This window comes from Lygodium microphyllum, chromosome 5 (assembly GCF_053477565.2).
Source record: "Lygodium microphyllum isolate KBCC chromosome 5, Lygodium_microphyllum_v1.1.10, whole genome shotgun sequence".
Taxonomy (NCBI): Eukaryota; Viridiplantae; Streptophyta; class Polypodiopsida; order Schizaeales; family Lygodiaceae; genus Lygodium; species Lygodium microphyllum.
In genome coordinates, this window is record NC_141139.1 from 37672456 (window position 1) to 37690391 (window position 17936).

Sequence of the window (17936 nt, forward strand, 5' to 3'; positions counted from 1 at the left end):
ACTGCGAAGGTTTCTTCAGTGAAGACTGCATCAACTGTGCGGATGCCTTCCTTGATTCCCTCTATCCAGGTGCCGATTCTCCCTTCCTTTCCGAAGGAAGACAGGCTATGCAGGCCGAGCTCGACTCCATCGAGCGAAACCATACGTGGGAGCTTGTTCCGCGTCCCGCGAAACGGAAGGTGATTGGTGTGAAATGGGTTTTTAAGACCAAATATCTTGCAGATGGCTCCTTGGACAAGCATAAAGCTAGGCTTGTTGCCAAGGGTTTTGCCCAGCATGGAGACCTTGGATTACTTTGAGACTTTTGCTCCTACAGCTAGGATGTCCACCATCCGAGTGCTTTTGGCTCTTGCTGCTCATCACCGTTGGCCTGTCTATCAGATGGACGTCAAGTTTGCTTTTCTGAATGGCGTTCTTGAGGAGGAGATTTATGTTTCACAGCCTCCTGGTTTTCTTGTGCAGGGGAAGGAGGATCATGTCTACAGGCTGCGGAAGGCTCTTTATGGCCTAAAGCAGGCTCCTCGTGCTTGGTACCAGCGGATTGACCGCTTCTTTCTACAGAGTGGCTTTGCGCGCTCCGCTTATGATCCCAACCTCTACTTAAGGGTTGTGGGTTCTCTTTCGGTGTTCCTCATCTTGTATGTGGATGATCTTATTATTACAAGGAGCGACACTCAGCAGGTGGAGCATACACGGTCCATTCTACAGCAGGAGTTTGACATGACGGATCTAGGGATCCTTCACTTCTTTCTAGGTCTGGAGATCTATCAGATGGCACAGGGCATTTTTATCTCGCAGCACAGGTACATCTCCGAGCTTCTTTCGGAGTTTGATATGGCTGAGTGTCGGCCTATCTCATGCCCTATGGACCCTAAGTCCAAGCTTTTGACTGCTGGAGTTCCTCTTACCGATCCCACCCGTTACAGGTGCTTGAAGGAGGGTAATTCATTTATACCTGTAATCACCTGGAAAGACTGGCATAACTGCCCGACTTGGCCAAACCAAAAGGTCCTTGAGAGCTGCTAGCAAAATATTATGTACATGCCCATTAATTCAACTGTCGAAGGCCTTAATCGTTAAAGGCCTTAATACATGCTGCTACGAACCTGTACTGCAAATATCAATAACACAATCAATTGCTACGTGAAACTAATCTGAATTTGGGCTACTATAAAACTAGAGTACTATACGAGATAAACCCCGTTCTTCCAAGAGACAATGGTTGGAATTTACCTGCTCTCCCAAAAAACATATAGTGGATGTCATTCAGCTCATGTCATTCCACAAAAAAACACTTCAATCCCACAAAAAACACTTGAGTCCCACAAAAATTCAGCTTATGTCATTCCAACTCCTTCCCAAAAAACACTTCAGTCCCACAAAAGTCCAACTCATGTCATTCCAACTCCTCTCCACTTTGCAAGGTGGAGGATTCGTTGCCTGCAATCATATGAAAATGGAAAGAATAAGGTCACCTGTGTTATAACATGACTAAAACACAAATTACAACCAAATGGTTCCATACTTACATGATTTAAATAAACATCTAACCAGCAGACTTCAAGAAATCGTTAAAGATTCGATAATCATTTTGATCAAGAACATATCTATCAGTAGCCTCATTGTATGTTAAATGTGCCAATGCAATAATTGACTCAATATCAACCATGTTTAAGTCTGTCACATTATAAGAGTATGTATGGTGTCCTTTCACCTTCTGATACCAACCAAGCTGAACCTCCATCCCTTGTGGTCGATCTACCAAGTCAAGACCTCGCTTGTAATCTACATACCTGCCACCTACCTTCTTTCGCATCTTTTGGACTCTTCCAAGATACCATGTACTATGAAGAGTTTGCATCTTCTTCAATTTTGTGGCTTTTCCATTTCTCTTGAAATTTGTGTCTCTGTTTCCACATGTGTCATCGTAGAAATAAACAGCACAATCTGACCCTATTCCAAAGAAATTTCCATTGGTTGTTGATGCTAATTTTCCTTCATTGCTGAAATACACTCCTTGTCTTACCCTTGTCAACCTATCTTTTGATAGTGTTGAGTTTCCATTGAGTTGACTCACCAAAGTAGACTTGAAGATGAATTTCTTGTCAACCTCCACCACGGGCGAGATAGTCTTGTTTTCATCCTCAATGCTTGCCTCATCTAGAATCCCATCCACCTCATGTCGAATCTCACTCAGAGCAATGACCTCGTCATCTCCGTCGCTGCCTTCAATGGGCCTATCTTCACCGCAAGGCTCCACAAAGTCATCGTGCTCATCGGCGTCACCCATTTCAGCATCTATCTTTGACCACATTGATTGTGTATCTATCCAAGGCTCTGTCCACCATTCAACTCCTTCGATTGTGCTAGGTTTGATCCCCAATGACTCACAAAGATCTTGTGCCCGCTTCAATCCCTCTTTCAATGCATCTATCAACTTTTCATCAGAGGAAACGCTCTCGTAATTCCCAAGATCTGCTTCCAAAATGCCTTCATGCTTGTTCAAATCCTTCCATATGTGTTCTTGTTTCTTATGTGCCCTTGAAAAAGTCACCCCATTTGATTTACATTCATGCACGGTAATCTTGTTCAAGCTTCCAACACAATGCAAAACATCTCCAAAATCAAATGCTCTTTCTTGCCCAACCATACCTCCAATCTTGCTGAAATAAATTTCTGCTGCATCCGATCCTGTGAGATGTAAAGGACACTTGAGATTTGGGAAGAAATCCCGAAACATCTTTATAAGTAGAACCACAAAATGACAAGAAAGCTGGGTATCTGTGTAAGCCTCTTTGCTAATGAAGTTTTTCTTAAGAGTGTATGTAGAATGATGATGAATCCATAATCTCCACAACTTGAAGAAGAAGACCACTTTACTAGCAAGCACCACACGCTCTCTCAAGTCTAAATGTGGAGACAAAAAAATGTCTATATAATCAGCAACAACCTGCAAATATGCCCCAGTCCCTTGCATGCTCCTCTCTTTTTTTTGCATTTCTATCATACATTTTTGAACTTGTCTAGAGACAATCACTTGGGCTGCTCTCCAATTTTGCCGATCGTTTCGTTGTATATCTTCTTCTCGTAACTTGTGTTGATCGATAGAGAAATGATTATAGACCAAAGCAACATGATTGAGTGTAATCCAAACTTGTCCAATCGCTAGTTGTCGAATAGGACTATCAAGAGGGTTCACAAGCTTCTTTCCACAATGCACAAAATCTTGATCATGTAGTCCATACACATTGTCTCCTATGATTCTGCCTTTGAGTTTCCATCCATCCCATTTGATACCAAACTTTCTATCACTTTTTCCTAAATAGTCTTCAAGCATAAGCTTGCGACGTCTACTATCACCATCTGAAGCATGTCCAATTATTGGCCCTAGGCAATCCTTCCATTTTGCATTCCACATTTGCTCCACAAGACTCCATTGAGCTTTGATGAAATCGCTATCAAAGCGATTACAAGTGCAATGCACAACAAGAGCTAACCGTGGAAGACTCTCATGAAGCGGGTTGACAATGAGCAGTCTTGCATAATGTCCCACTACGTGATTTTGGAAGGCATCCACTATTGTCTTATATCCTTGTGCTCCATCTCCAACAATGATAACATCATTTGAGGAGCATTGATGATCCTCTCCCTTTCTTCCACAAAACCCAATTAGAGTGTCATCCTTCGCATTCCATCTGCAAAAACATGAAGCTCCACTTTAACATCTTTATTTCCATGGACTTGTTACATAAATAAATTTTAAAACTGAAGCGAAGAGAAATTCAACTAAGTTTTTACCTAATGCGACGCTTGATGGTTGTTTCATCTTCAACAATAATGAATGGCACCCGTGATGCTATTCCATGTTTGGACTTTACATCCTTGTATATCTTTCCAACCATATCAACGATATACTCATGCTCTCCGGATTGAAATTGAGTTGCCTTTCTTCCTTGCCTCCTTGTGGTTGACAAAGATGGCCCTCCAAGGTTTACACTTAGAAAATCATGCAAGCGCGGCCCACCCCATAGCTTTGCAACCTCAAAAATGGTCTTTGAGGATTCTGCATATCTTTGCCCCTTTTTCGATCTTAATGCATTATTTGCAATGTCTTGAAGAAAAGCCCATAAAGCTAATTTGCCACCAAACTTTCCTTGCCTATGAGCCTCAATAATGTTATTGCAAAAACGTTGCACATCCTTCCTATTAATAGCCTCATAGTTTGCTTCTTTTAAAGACCTGATTCTCACTGAAAGCACCACAAACTTTGCTTTCAACCACCATAGTTTTCTCTTGGCCTCTCGCAAGTTTTTCTTTGTCTCAACTACAACGCTTTTAAGCTCTGCACCAGAAAGGTAATCCAATCGCCTTCCTCGACCTGTTTGCCTCTCTCCTCTTTTCTCAATTGCACTACCCTCCCGATACACTCTGCCACGAAAATCAGCGCAAGATGGAATTTTCTTACAATACTCGCATGTGAAACTTTCAAACGGAATTCCAATTCTTGAGATCCGAAGACAGCACACATGCCTAAAGCATCCATCTATCCTGTATTCAACATCCCCATCATATAAAGTAGCTTTTGTATGTGGCTCACAAAACCACTCTTCACCCATCTTTAGGTCTTGGAGAAAAGGTTTTATATCAACCTCACTACCATTAACATCAAGTTTACACTGCCATAATCCCCAACACAGATTTAATAAATGAGAGCTTGAATCACCTGCATGGATGGAAGCCACCTCCGCATACTCTTTGGTTGATACGAGGAATGCACCCAAAGTTTGTTGACATGGATCCTTTTCAAAATTCTTTTTAGGTCGCCCACTAGCTCCTGTGAAGAGAGAAGATGATTGCTTTATTGTGGTCTTCTTGCTCCATGCATTGATGTGAGATTTTGCATTGATATGTTGTGTTAGGATGGTCTGCAAATCTGAACCTCGAGGACATAGGTGCAGCCACTTCCCATCATATTTGCACACAACTTTGACACTATTTTTATCTTTGTAGTCATGTAAAGTTGCTTCAACCAACTGAAAATCAGCCCCTACATGAGGATACAAAATTTTGATAAGAGTTTAGAAACGTAGCTGACAATTGAATCTGATATGCACAAGCAAAAATCCTTAAAAAAGGAACCAAAATAAGGGACTAAGAATTGTCTTACATGATTCAACAAATATCTTTTACAAAAAAATATTACAATTTACAACATAAAACAAGAAGTTGATTCTTACCTTCATGAGTTCTATTGAAATTATTCATCTCCTCAATAGCTGCCAAGATTATTATTGCATCATCAGAATCATTCTCGTCTTTTGGAGTACTTCCATGAGAACCATGAGTAGAAAATGCATCAAACCTCAAACTTCGGTTAGATAAGTATCGTTTTTTATGTGCTTGACCATCTAGAATGTGAAATCTCATGAAGTTTGACAAGCATGAGTATGCGGATTGCTTGCCACTAGTCACTCCCGATCCATAAGCACTCCCACATTCATTGCACCACACTCGAATCAAAGGTTGGTCATTGACATCTTCCGTGATGAGCTGAAATTTATCATCTCTAGATGGCTTTCTCTCACTCAACTTCTTGCGGACCTTCTCACATTGGAGCTCCCAAATTTTGAGCGCTTCTTGTGTTACTAAAACACTCTTGAGCATGTTGACTCTCCCACCATGATCACCCGCTTCCCTTATTTGATCGCCCTCTTCCATCCCATCCATAGCAGTAGCTTCCATGGAAGCATTTAAGCTTCTACAAACACGCTTTGAGGACCCTCCATCATCCACCGTGGTTGATAACCTCTTTATGCCAACTCGCTTGCTATTCTCAATTTTCCAACGCTCCTCTTGTAATGCATTCAATATGCATACTCCATCACAGTCTTCATCTTCAATAACAAACTCGAATGATTCACTTACAATGCCATCTTGGATGATCTCTTGACGTATATCACTATAAGTGCAATCTGCCATCACTCTGACGTAGCCCAGCACCTTCTTCTCGTTACTCCCATGATCACACACCTTTATGTGAGTCTTTGATGCCATGAATGATCAGATCTCTAATCAAAATAACCATACAAGAGACATGAATGATCAGATCTCTAATCAAAACAACCATACAAGAGAGAATGAGGAAGGAAGAGTAAAAAAAAAAACAAAAAAGACATTGACACACAAACTATTCTCTCTTTTTCTCTCTCTCTCTCAATCTCTCTATTTCACACACACTAATGATGGGAATTGGAAAACTGGAACCTAAATAATATGTGCATGTTAGAATCAAAGATTACCAGCTTTTCAAGAGGTCATGAAGTAGATGCGGGGGATGCAGAGATCGTTGCCACCAGCCAAGATGGGAATCAAAGCTATGACGGGTGAATGGCAGGGTGAATGTAATCCAGCTCTGCTCTTTCTCAGGAATTGGAAACTTCTTTACCAGATGTTGGGGACTACTGCAAACATGCACAGTTCAGCAGCATACCATCAAGAAGTAGAGGTCCAACATATCATGCAAGTGGTATAAAACCAGAGCATTAAAAAGCGAGAGAGCAATTCAACATATCATCAAACACGAGCAGTACACCATATCATCAAGAATTAGAAATCCAACATATCATCAAGAATTAGAAATCCAACATACTAGTCACATTGCTGGCTGGACGCTTATTATCTTGCATCCATATGCACAGTATAGATCTGAACAAGAAATCCCTAAGAAACCAACAGCTCTACAAAACAGGCTGCTAAAAATTATTCTTTCAAGGAAAGTTTCAGAAAGTCCAAATCACTAGCCCCACCAAAAGTAGTACTGACACTTCAACCACAGTACTGCACTATTCTCTCGAGCGCGGTCCAGTCCCAAAACAATAAATCAACCAAACAAACTGGCACGCTTATTCATTTCTTCGTTTCAACTTCTGGGGCTCAGTTAGGGAAATTTCTGGTTTACGATCAATAAAAATTCTGTTTCGCTTGGTCAATGGATTAAATATACATATGCAAGTTTAAAGTCATATCTAAAATGCATGGGATATCCTGTATAACTTTGGCCCTGCGTGTTAACTTTAGGGTATGTTAAACAAAAACGCAGCATAAAACAAGAGAGATATGCTCACAATGAGTTCCGTGGAGTTGCGAGACGATCCGGTAGATTTAGTAGCCCAAAGCTTGCATTGATATTAGCTAGCATCTACACAACCATTTTTTCACACTTCAATGCAACATCCCGTCTGTGCGCTTCCAGAATGATTTTATGGTTTGGCAACATGGTGATGATGCTGAGGACACCGAGAAGATAGAGCAGAGAGGCCGCTCCGGGTGGCACTGACAAGGATTCCCACGCCTTTCTTGGCTGCAACGGCAGCAGTGCTACTAGACATGTCTATCGTGAGAAGTTTCTATTCCAGGTGCGAGGCACGCATGGCAAATGCCGACCTCGATTATACGAAAACAGGCAAATACCTTGATGCCGCTCTGCAAACCTGTTGATTAGTTTACAAATTACGAAGCGAAAGAATCAGGGGAAAAGAAAATTTCCTCACATACCTGTGTTGCTGCTGGATTGAAGGAGAGCGAGGAATACCGATGAAGATAGCTTTCGTCTTTCACTTCTACGTGCTTCACATCATGCTACCACAAATGAAATGTAGCAAAACCTCAAAAAAAGGATGACAAATGTGTACAAATAAGATACCCAAAAAAAAACGCAAAATGACATTGTTAGTAAGCATAGGAGCATCTGTAACATTGTGTATTAGCGATGCTTGCACATTTATTTCACACGAATGGTTGCAAGCATTGATCTCTCGAAACCTCCTTGAAATGAACATGCAAATCAACTATTAGGAGAATATATATACCGACGCACATACCGAGACGTATAGAAAGACTTATACCGAGGCATATACCGATTTTTGCGTCGATAGGCCGTGTCAGTATATCCATAATACCTTGTAGTGCGTGTGTGTGTGTGTGTGTGTGTGTGTGTGTGTGTGTATATACTAACAACCTAGTTCTGAAGATTTATGGATAAAAATACCCCTTATTTTAATTTCTCAGTATACAATATTTAACCCCCTTCTTTCATTTTAAATCTGTAGGTGAAACTGATATTAAACCCCCTCCTGTTGAGTGCACGTGCTACACCTACGGGCCTATAAGGTGGACCCCCCGGGTTAATATGTTAGATAATTACATAACTAAAACAAACCGAGGAAAGTGCGGAGGATGGGCCATGGGTCCGTCCTACGGTTGGGTGGTCCCGGTTAGCCGAGAACTTTTCTCAAAAATGTCGAAGAACAGCGGGATGATCATCATCATCAAAACAAATAACGAGAGCGATGACCTAGATGTTACGTCTTACCCGATTTACGTTGTTTTAGGGGAACAAAATGGGACTATGCCTTATGGCAGAGAGGTTGAGCCTTGTATCCCTCTCGTTTCCCATTCTCCTTGAACCAAGTGCAGCATGAATCCGCTTCGGACCTGGCATTTCTGCGTAAAGTAATTCGCTCGGGTCTGACGCTAGTTGTTGTTAGCTAATGACCAATCAAGAATACCCTAATTCCGGTCAATCCTAAGTGGGAACGGCTAGGATACTTCCGCTACGTGGCAGACGCGGGAAGACCTAGATCGCAAAACCCGTAACATTCCATGGGAGTGCCGGGCAGAGTTTTCTAGACATCCTTTTCGATGGACTGCTAAGACATGTCCTAGATGATACTAGTGGACACGTTACATTGGAGCAGAATGTAAAGTTGAGTGCTGATGTTGGGGATGAGATAGAAGACCCTACTATGTTCAAGAGGATAGTGGGGAGTTTGATCTACAAAACCATTACAAGGCTAGACTTGAGCTATGCTGTTGGTCTTGTAAGTCAGTTTATGCAAGTACCTAGAAAGCCACATTTGGATGCAATCAGACGCATATTGAGATATGTGAATTCCACACTACATTATAGACTTTTCTATGAGGCAGGTACAGATGTACAGGTGTTTGGATACACAGATGCAGATTGGGCTGGTAGTATGTCTGATAGAAGATCTACCAGTGGATACATGTTCTCTCTTGGTAGTGTAGTAGTTGCTTGGAGCAGCAAAAAGCAATCTACATTTGCTTTGTCAAGTACAGAGGCTGAGTATAGAGGTGCTACTGTTGCAGTATGTGAGGTAGTATGGCAACAAAAGTTAATGGCTGATTTGGATGTGCAGGTGGAAGGTCCAGTTGTCATTTATTGTGACAACATGAGTAGTATGTAGTTGGCTAGGAACCCTGTGTTCCATGCCAGGACAAAACATATTGAGGTACACTACCACTTTGTGAGTGAGAAGGTACTAGCAGGTAAGATTGACTTGGTGTATGTCAGCACACAGGATCAGATAGCTGACATCTTCACGAAGGCATTGAGTACAGAGAAGCTTCAAAAGTTTCGAAGCTTATGTGGAGTTGCAGAGATACAGTTGAGCTTGAGGGGGAGTGTTGAGATAACAAGCTCAACACATGCGAACATTGATGATGGAGCGCCTGGTTAGATGGGTCCACACGTCTACATTTAGCACGTCGGTGGTCATTATGACTCTCACATGGCCATTGACTCATTACTTATTATATTCAGGTTGCTACACCTATTTACAGCTGGCATAGTTATAGCGCCAGTCGACTAGTGTAGTCGGTTATGCATTGTTTGACTTAGTAGGCCACTTTCCTTTATGTTGTATCTTATCTATAATTTGTGTACATTGTAAAGAGTGTGGAAGAAGAAGAAGAAACCAGCAAGAAAACGTTTTTGCCTCCATCTATCTTCTTGTCTCTTGAGTGAGCTTCTCCTTGTGCATTCTGTGGGTGTTTGTCGCAGCATCTTGAGCAAGTCCCCCCACCACGCGATTCTTGACAAAACAAACCCCATTCCCTAAAAGGCCTAATTAAGGAAGCGGATTTGAAATGTCACACATAAATGTGATAGGATCTAATTAGATAACTAAAAAATGCCTATTGAGGGAAGTGAGTAGGCGAAACCCCCGACGAGTCCGCCGTCCTATGGTAGGCTGGTCCTAGAAAATTGGAAGGCTTCTCAGAAGGTTTTACTATCATTTGACCTTTAGGTATGGTTAAGTTAGAACCCGATTCATGCTGTGTTAGCGGATTGGAATGGGACTATGCCCTACGGTAGAGAGGTTGAGTAGCACATCCCTCTCGTTTTCCATTCTCTTTGAACCAAGTGTGGCATGGGTATCTTCAGATCTGGTATCTCTACGTAAAGTAGGATGTCCACAAATCGACGCTAGAATACTATCAGGAGATCTTGACCCCTATGAGCCTAGGTTTCAGGTCGATCCTAGTGGGTTTCGTGAATGTTCTGTTGTGAGGCAAACTTGAAAAACCCTAGGTGAAAAACCTCGGAACATTCCATGGAGTGCTGGGCGGCAATGCTTAGATTCGTTTCTTGATGGACCGCTAATAACGTGCTTGGACAACTAATAGGCGGGCACATTACAATTGGTATTAGAGCCAAACTTCATAATGATATGAGATTGATTAATGTATGGTTCATAAGCATATCCTAAACAAAATAACCTAAATGGTATGGCTTGATTGTCAAGCACCTTTTGCACCCATGAATGTTGACATGCAAGAGAAGAAATTCCTTCTCATACAAATTAAGGCACCTGAGTTTGATGGGGAAGGGATAGACGTCGCATCGGAGGCAAAGATATGGATTGAGTCAATGGATGATTAACTCTTTGCTTCGGGAATTGTTGCTACCAATCAAGCAATGATAGCCAAAATTAAGTTAGTTGGCCATGATCGGTTATGGTGGAAGCAATGGTGCAAAGATCAAGGTACTTATGAAGCCGCTATCACTTGGTCTTAGCTAAAAGATGTTGTACGCGGATGATATCTTCTGCCAACCTACCAAAATTTGAGGATGAATGAATTCTTCAAGCTCAAGCAGCTGGAATTAACCTTGGAAGCCTACTACTCAAAGTTTGTAACCCTACTAAAATATGCACCACCTATGGATATTGTGCAACAAGTATCCAAGGTTTGCCACAGCCTGAAACTCCTCTGAACCGTCGTCTTGAAGCAATGCGTCCAATGGACTTGCAAGATACGTTACTTCGAGCAAAGCCAATATTCCAGGAACTTAATTTGGGCAATTGTGACAAAGAGGACTCCCCATATCAGGGCAAGAGATGCCATATGTGCGGAGAGATAGGGCTTATCCATAGGAGATGTCCCTATCGTCAATGATTCCACTACAATGACCTAGGGCACATCCAAGCTAATTTTTTGGAAGACATTGAGCCTCCAAGAAAATGAAGCTACACAAGCACAACCTATGGATATATAAAGGAATTAGATGAAGATAAAGACCTAGAAACTATTACACCTTATCAGGATGACTAGAAATCCTAGAAGTTCTATCGACATGTAACACAACTTATATTGGGAATAAACCCTACTCTTGTACCGATAGTTAATTGCAATAAAGCGAGTTGTACTATTTGAGTCACTACGAGTAGCGTAGCAGACACATGGTGGGTCCTAAACCATAAGCCTTAAGCCCCATTAATGCTTGTCCTCCCCAATTCTTCCGAGATGAGGACATCTTGAGTCCTCTAAGGGGGAGAGGATGTAATATTTCCCCTTGCCACGCTGTGTAGGAACCACCTTCCCCCCCCTATTTTAATTAAATGAACTCGAAATTTTTTTTCAATTATCTCCTCCCAACGAGTGGCAAGGGGAGGAAGGAGATGACAACAATGATATTGAGAAAGCTGACGACATTGAGTGGGTGACAGCATCGAGGATGTAGAACACGACGATGATGATGATGATGGAGGAAGGCCACGGGCCTATTACCTCTCACCCCTCTTAACCAATGCGTATGACAAGTGGTGGATGGGGGAAATACCACCACCACCACACCTCTTCCACATGCCTCCCCAATAATACCACCTCTCCCCCCCCTTAAGCAGGAGAGGTCATTAAATTTTTGCCCCCTTTCTTCCCAAAGCCCCTCCTTAAGCGAAGGCATATAGACCACCTCTTACCCCCCCTTGGCTGCTGTGAGAGAGAGGAGAGAAGAAGAGGAGGACAAGAAAAAGAGAAGAAGAAGAAGAAGAGAGGGAAAGGGAGGAGAGAAGAAGAGTAAGAGAGAGGGAGAGGGAGAGAAGAAAAGAAGAGGAGGAGGAGAAGAAGAGAAGAAGAAGAAGAAGAGAGGGAGAGAGAGGAGAGAAGAAGAGAAGGAGGATAAGAAGAAGAAGAGAGGGAGAGAGAGAGGAGAGAAGAAGAGGAGGAGAAGAAGAAGGGAAGAAGAAAAAGAAGGAGAGAGAAATAAGAAGAAGAGGGAAAGAGAGAGAGAGAGAGAGAGAGAGATTCTTTCCCTTCCCCTCCAAAGAGCTTTCCCTCCAAAGAGGGTAGCCACACACATCCCTTTTCTCCATAGCTGTGAACTTATACCCATATCGCGAGATTATCCCCCACTCGCAAGCTCAACTCTCTCCCCAATTGGCCCCATTAATCGGGCACAAGGTGTGGGAGGCTTGTATGACTCGCAAAGATCAAGAATGGCCCCTAAGTGAAAAATGATGCACGTGGATGGAGACCCCACAATGAGCAATGAAGCCTCCAGCGAGGACATCATTGCCCATCCAACCAGGGTACTGGTTGTACGTAACGTATTTTTGGATTGATAAATTCTTACTTTGATTCCCACATGAGATGCATTAGACCCATGTTGTGCCATGTGGGAATAGGACATTAAAAAGGATAAACTACATCGCAAGTGTTCGAAGGATTGAATTTTCCAAATCCCCATGTCAAAAGAAGTCAATTGTATTTAGATACCATGCGATGAATTCATAAATGACATTTAAGGATTCAAGCATGTCCTCACAATAGTAGGTGTGTTTTCCTCACTTTGAAGGTGTATGTTGCAACTTGCATGACAACTCTAGGCCTCAAAGACAAATGAAGAGCTCAAGAGTTAGGAAACCCTAAGTCAAAGGAAAGACCGATGCTTTTGTACTCGTTAGGAAGAAGGTTCGGTTATCAATCAAAGTAAGGGATTATTAGAACTCATGCCCTAAGTAATGTTGAAACTTTGACATATATCCAAAAAATGGAGTTGTAGACTGCCGTGAGCCCAATGTCTAGGGCGCTGGAAGATCCTATTCTAGATAATGGATGCAAAAAATGGTGCCATGTGATTTGGATTGCATACTTCTGTTGGACAGAAGGGATACATAATTTCTCTTGTATGGGTAGGAGGCAAAGATTAACTTGAAGATAAGTTACGGAACTTGTTTGTCAAATTGCTCTGTATTCGTGCCAGTGCCATAAATTATGCGAACGAACCCCATTCCCTAAAAGGCCTAATTAAGGAAGCAGATTTTAAATTTCACACATAAATGTGATAGGACCTAATTAGATAACTGAAGAATGCCTATTGAGAGAAGTGGGTGGGCGAAACCCCCGACAAGTCCATCCTATGGCAAGGTGGTACTAGAGAAGTGGGAGGCTTCTCACAAGGTTTTACCATCATTTTACCTTTAGGTATGGTTAAGTTAGAACCCAATTCATGCCATTTTAGGGGACCGGAATGCCCTACAATAGAGAGGTTGAGCGGCCTATCCCTCTCATTTCCCATTCTCTTTGAACCAAGTGCGGTATGGGTCTGCTTCAGATTGGGTATCTCTACGTAAAGTAGGATGTCCAGAATTGGACACTTGAATAGTGGGTTTGGCTGCAAACATTGCGTTGCAAGGCGGACTCGAAAAACCCTAGGCGACAAGCCTCGGAACATTCCATGGGAGTGCTAGGCAGCAACACTTAGATTTGTTTCTTGATGGATCACTAAAAACGTTCTTGGACAGCCACGGGTACGTTACACTAAGGCTCAAGGAAGCTTAGAGGGGATCTGAGCCAATAAATTCCCTGTTGACCATGGATGGAGTGCAATCACATACAACCAAATCTCGAGGGATTGGAAGGTCTTATCCTATGTTGGACAATGTCTTTCTGTAGAAAGACGGATTTTGTAACACTTTGCGGAGTATTGATTCTGCTTGTTATTATGAAATAAAGTATTTGATTTTTGAATTGTTTATTATGCGCTAAAGATTGAGTTTAACGGAATAATAAAAGGAATCTATTTTTTTATATGTCCAAAAAGCATGGTAGTATGCCTTGCTACTTAGGAAACTAAAGCAAAGCCAATCGAGGAAAGTGGAAGGCTTCAATCCTAACAATCAAATGCCTATGGCTAGTGGGTGGACCCGATAAGTCGAGTAACTTTCCAAGACTAGATAGAGCTAATTAAATCGTGACCCTTCCAATATCGATAGAATTAGTTACTAGGTTTAACACCATTTCAGGGGACCGAAGCTTATATTTTACCTTATGGGTAGGGGGATCGTTACACTCTCCCCCATCTCTCACTCTTTTTGAACCAAGTGTGGTGTTAACCTTACGCCTTCCTTTGATTGATTACAAAGTGGCGTTTCTTAGGTGGGTGTTCGATTGCTATTAGGGGTGACTTGTCCACGCTTCCCCTATGAAGTAGAACTAAGATTCCCTTGTTCAACTAAGTCCTAGGTTTCCCATGGGGAGACTGGATGGTGATGTGCATGGATATGAATTTTGATCAACTACTAAGAGGAATCCTCCGCCTCTGTTGGAGGAGGCACCTCACAAGTATGGCTATTATGGCAACATGATTATGCTTATGAGCATCCGACCAACAAAATAGTCATGATTAAAACCTATGAACATTCCATGATTCGGTAGCCTAGTTCTTATGGACATGATGATAATGGATATGCTTATTAGTACTCTTCTCGCTTTGATCATCAACAAGTTCATAACTACCATCATATCATATATTGTTAGAATACTTTATGTGTGTGACCAACATTAGCTGGATACAACTATACACATGTGTGACATTCAATAAGTTGGTGCAGTCAGTTACTTAACCACAGTTAGTCTTGGTTAGTGATACCTATGTGTGTAAGTCTCTTTCAGTGAGTATGATGGAAGAATAATGGAAGAAGAACAACAATGAGCTGAGACTCATCTTTTGCTCCACTCTGTCTCTCTCCCTCTCTTCCAATATGGTATCAAAGCTGCAAATGCCTGAAGCCTAGAGGCTTGGCAGTGGCCATTTGACATCAAGACATCAGATCTGAAGAAAACATCATAAAAGGAGACTATGCTTACAGCCCGTTTTTTTTGCAAAAGCTATATCTTGCTATAGAAATGAATTTTGGAGAAACGACCCGCGATTCCTAACCATTTTGACGTGGTATACAACTTTGCATAAGAAAGTTTTTTCAAATTCCTCACAGATTTTGAGATACTCAGCATAGACTTGTGCAGATTGGTTGTTTACTGCAATAAACAATAGGTGACAGCATCATTGCTTGACTGAGAGCTCATCTAGGAGCTTGAAGAACTAATTACAGATCTAAAATAATAGTGGTCTATTGTATACAGACAACCTACAGTATGTATGGACCTTTGAGATGAGCTTGGAACTCTCAAACTTGTTTAGGAGTACCATTCAAGCATAGGTATATGCTGGGAAATAATATGGACTTGATGTCAGGCATTGGAGATGGGATTTAATGCTAAAAAATATTCAGATATAGAAATTTTTAATGGCTAGAAATTGTTACTGAATGTAGGCAACAAGCATTATCTCTTACTGAAGCATTACATGTCATTTTGGAGCTCTTGGCATAATGGGATGCATATGTCAGATCATTTGTATGATCTGACATATGTATGTGGAATGCTTGGAAGACTAAAGAGAGCATTGGATGCAACTGAGGATTGAAATCCAAAGATGAAAAAAATTCCTTGACATCTGCTTGGCTGGTCATTTATAGTAAATGTAGTGTATGACATTGCATCTCTACACTCCTGAAGAAAATAGCATCATTTATCACTCAAGATCTCAAAGGAGTTGATTTTTTGAATTTTGGGAAGGTACTTGAATGTCAGATTGCAGGTTTTAGACTGCATATTCTCTTCACTGCAATAAGAATGCATGAAGCAGAGATACAATACTTGCAGAGTCTATGTACTGACTAAAATACCTACGGGTTATCCCACATGCTTGTGGATGTCTCTGAGGTTGTAAAGGGTTGAAATACCCTATTTATTTGGTGCAGAAAATCATTGCAGGAAACTATCCTGAATTGCAGGAAATTGTCCTGAATTGCAGAAAATTGTCCTAAATAGCAGGAAACTGGTCCTAAACTACTATAGGAAAAGGAGTCAGATACTTACATGTTGTATACATCATTGAATACTTAAGCTGCAACTATGGAAAATGCTTAAGACACTGATAATATTACTCAAATTGTGGGAGAAAAACTGGACAATAAAAATTTTACTTTATGGAAGTTTCGTATGAAGAATTTTTTGGTTGGTAGAGGTTATTGGGACTTATGTACAGGTGATGAGGTTGAACCTGAAATGCCTAAAAGGAATCCGAAAAATGATCAGAAAAGGGCTCATAAGCTATGGATTGAGAGAGCATGCAAGGTGTTACATTGGTTTTCCTTATGTATATCAGATGGTATGGTTATACAGATTACTAGATGCAGTTCCCCAAAGGATGCATGGGACATACTCATGAAGAATTATGGAAATGTAACACATGCAAGAAAGATTTAGCTGAAGCAATAGTTCAATAACATGTCTAGGAATGGCAGAAGCATTCAGGCCTACACTACAAAGATCAAGAACATAGTGAATCAGCTTGCCACCATTGGATCTTCAGTGTCTGAGGATGATATGATTGCAGTGACATTGAATGGACTTGGCAAAGAGTATAAAGCTTTTGATATGTCTATTTCTATGAGAGTTGAATCCCCTGACTGGGATGAGCTAATTGCTTTGCTGCTACATGAGGAAGTTAAGCTTGGGCTAAATACAAGTTCTAGTATATCTCAAAGCAGAGACAATGTTCTTTACTCTAGCTAGTGTGGCAGAGGGGGCAGAGGCTGTGGCTCTTTTTGAGGTCGAGGAGACATTCAAAACACTTATGGATAGCAGCACAGAATGCCTGGCATGGCATGAATACATAGGGCCAGCATGGATCTGGTGGTTAGGCAGGGGGAGATTCCTAGGAGGTAGAGGAGGATCTTGGCAGTCGAATGATCAGTCCAACAGGGACAAGGACTATCATTATTGCGGTAGATATGGGCATATAGCCAAAGATTGTCATAAGAAGTAGACTGACATGAAAGCCAAGGGTAGATAGCATGGAAATTATGCTTCATCTAACGGAGTTCCTGATGATCAAGGTGGCAGGTTTTTTGCTATGCAGCATGTGTCTAAGAATGCATATAGGCATAATAGAGATGAGAGATGGTACATTGATTTAGGGGCTTCAAATCATATGATACCCCATGGAGAATGGTTTGATGAGATGGTTTCAGGTTCACATGGACATGTTTGTACTAGGGATAACACCTAGCATACTATTCAGCATAAAGGAGTTGTACCTTTGTTGAATCTTCTTGACAAGAAAAAGAGCTTGCATGATGTACTACATGTACCTACAATAACCAATAATTTTTTGTCAATTGGATAGATGGAAGAATAGAATCTGCAGTGAGATTTAATAGAGATGGATGCTTTGTTGAAGAATATGGTAATGGCTGCAAATTGATTGCTAGAGGCCAAAGAGATGGCATAATGTTTACTCTTGATGCATCAATTCTAGAATTAAGAGCAGCCATGTTTGCACATGATGGTGGTACTACACAAGATGTTGAGATATGGCATAAGTGGATTGGCCATGTGAATGTACAAAAGTTGAAATCTATGTAGCAGAAGGAGATTTTGCTTGGACTGCCTAAGTTCAAGTATCATGACTTTGGACATGTATATGATGCATATCAGTTTGGAAA

The 17936-nt window shown here is 41.4% G+C and overlaps 1 pseudogene; it reads right to left on the reverse strand.

Annotated features, from left to right (window-relative positions):
* Window positions 1-1546: 1546 nt before the first annotated feature.
* Window positions 1547-3372, reverse strand: LOC148035699 (uncharacterized; annotated as a pseudogene).
* Window positions 3373-17936: the final 14564 nt, after the last annotated feature.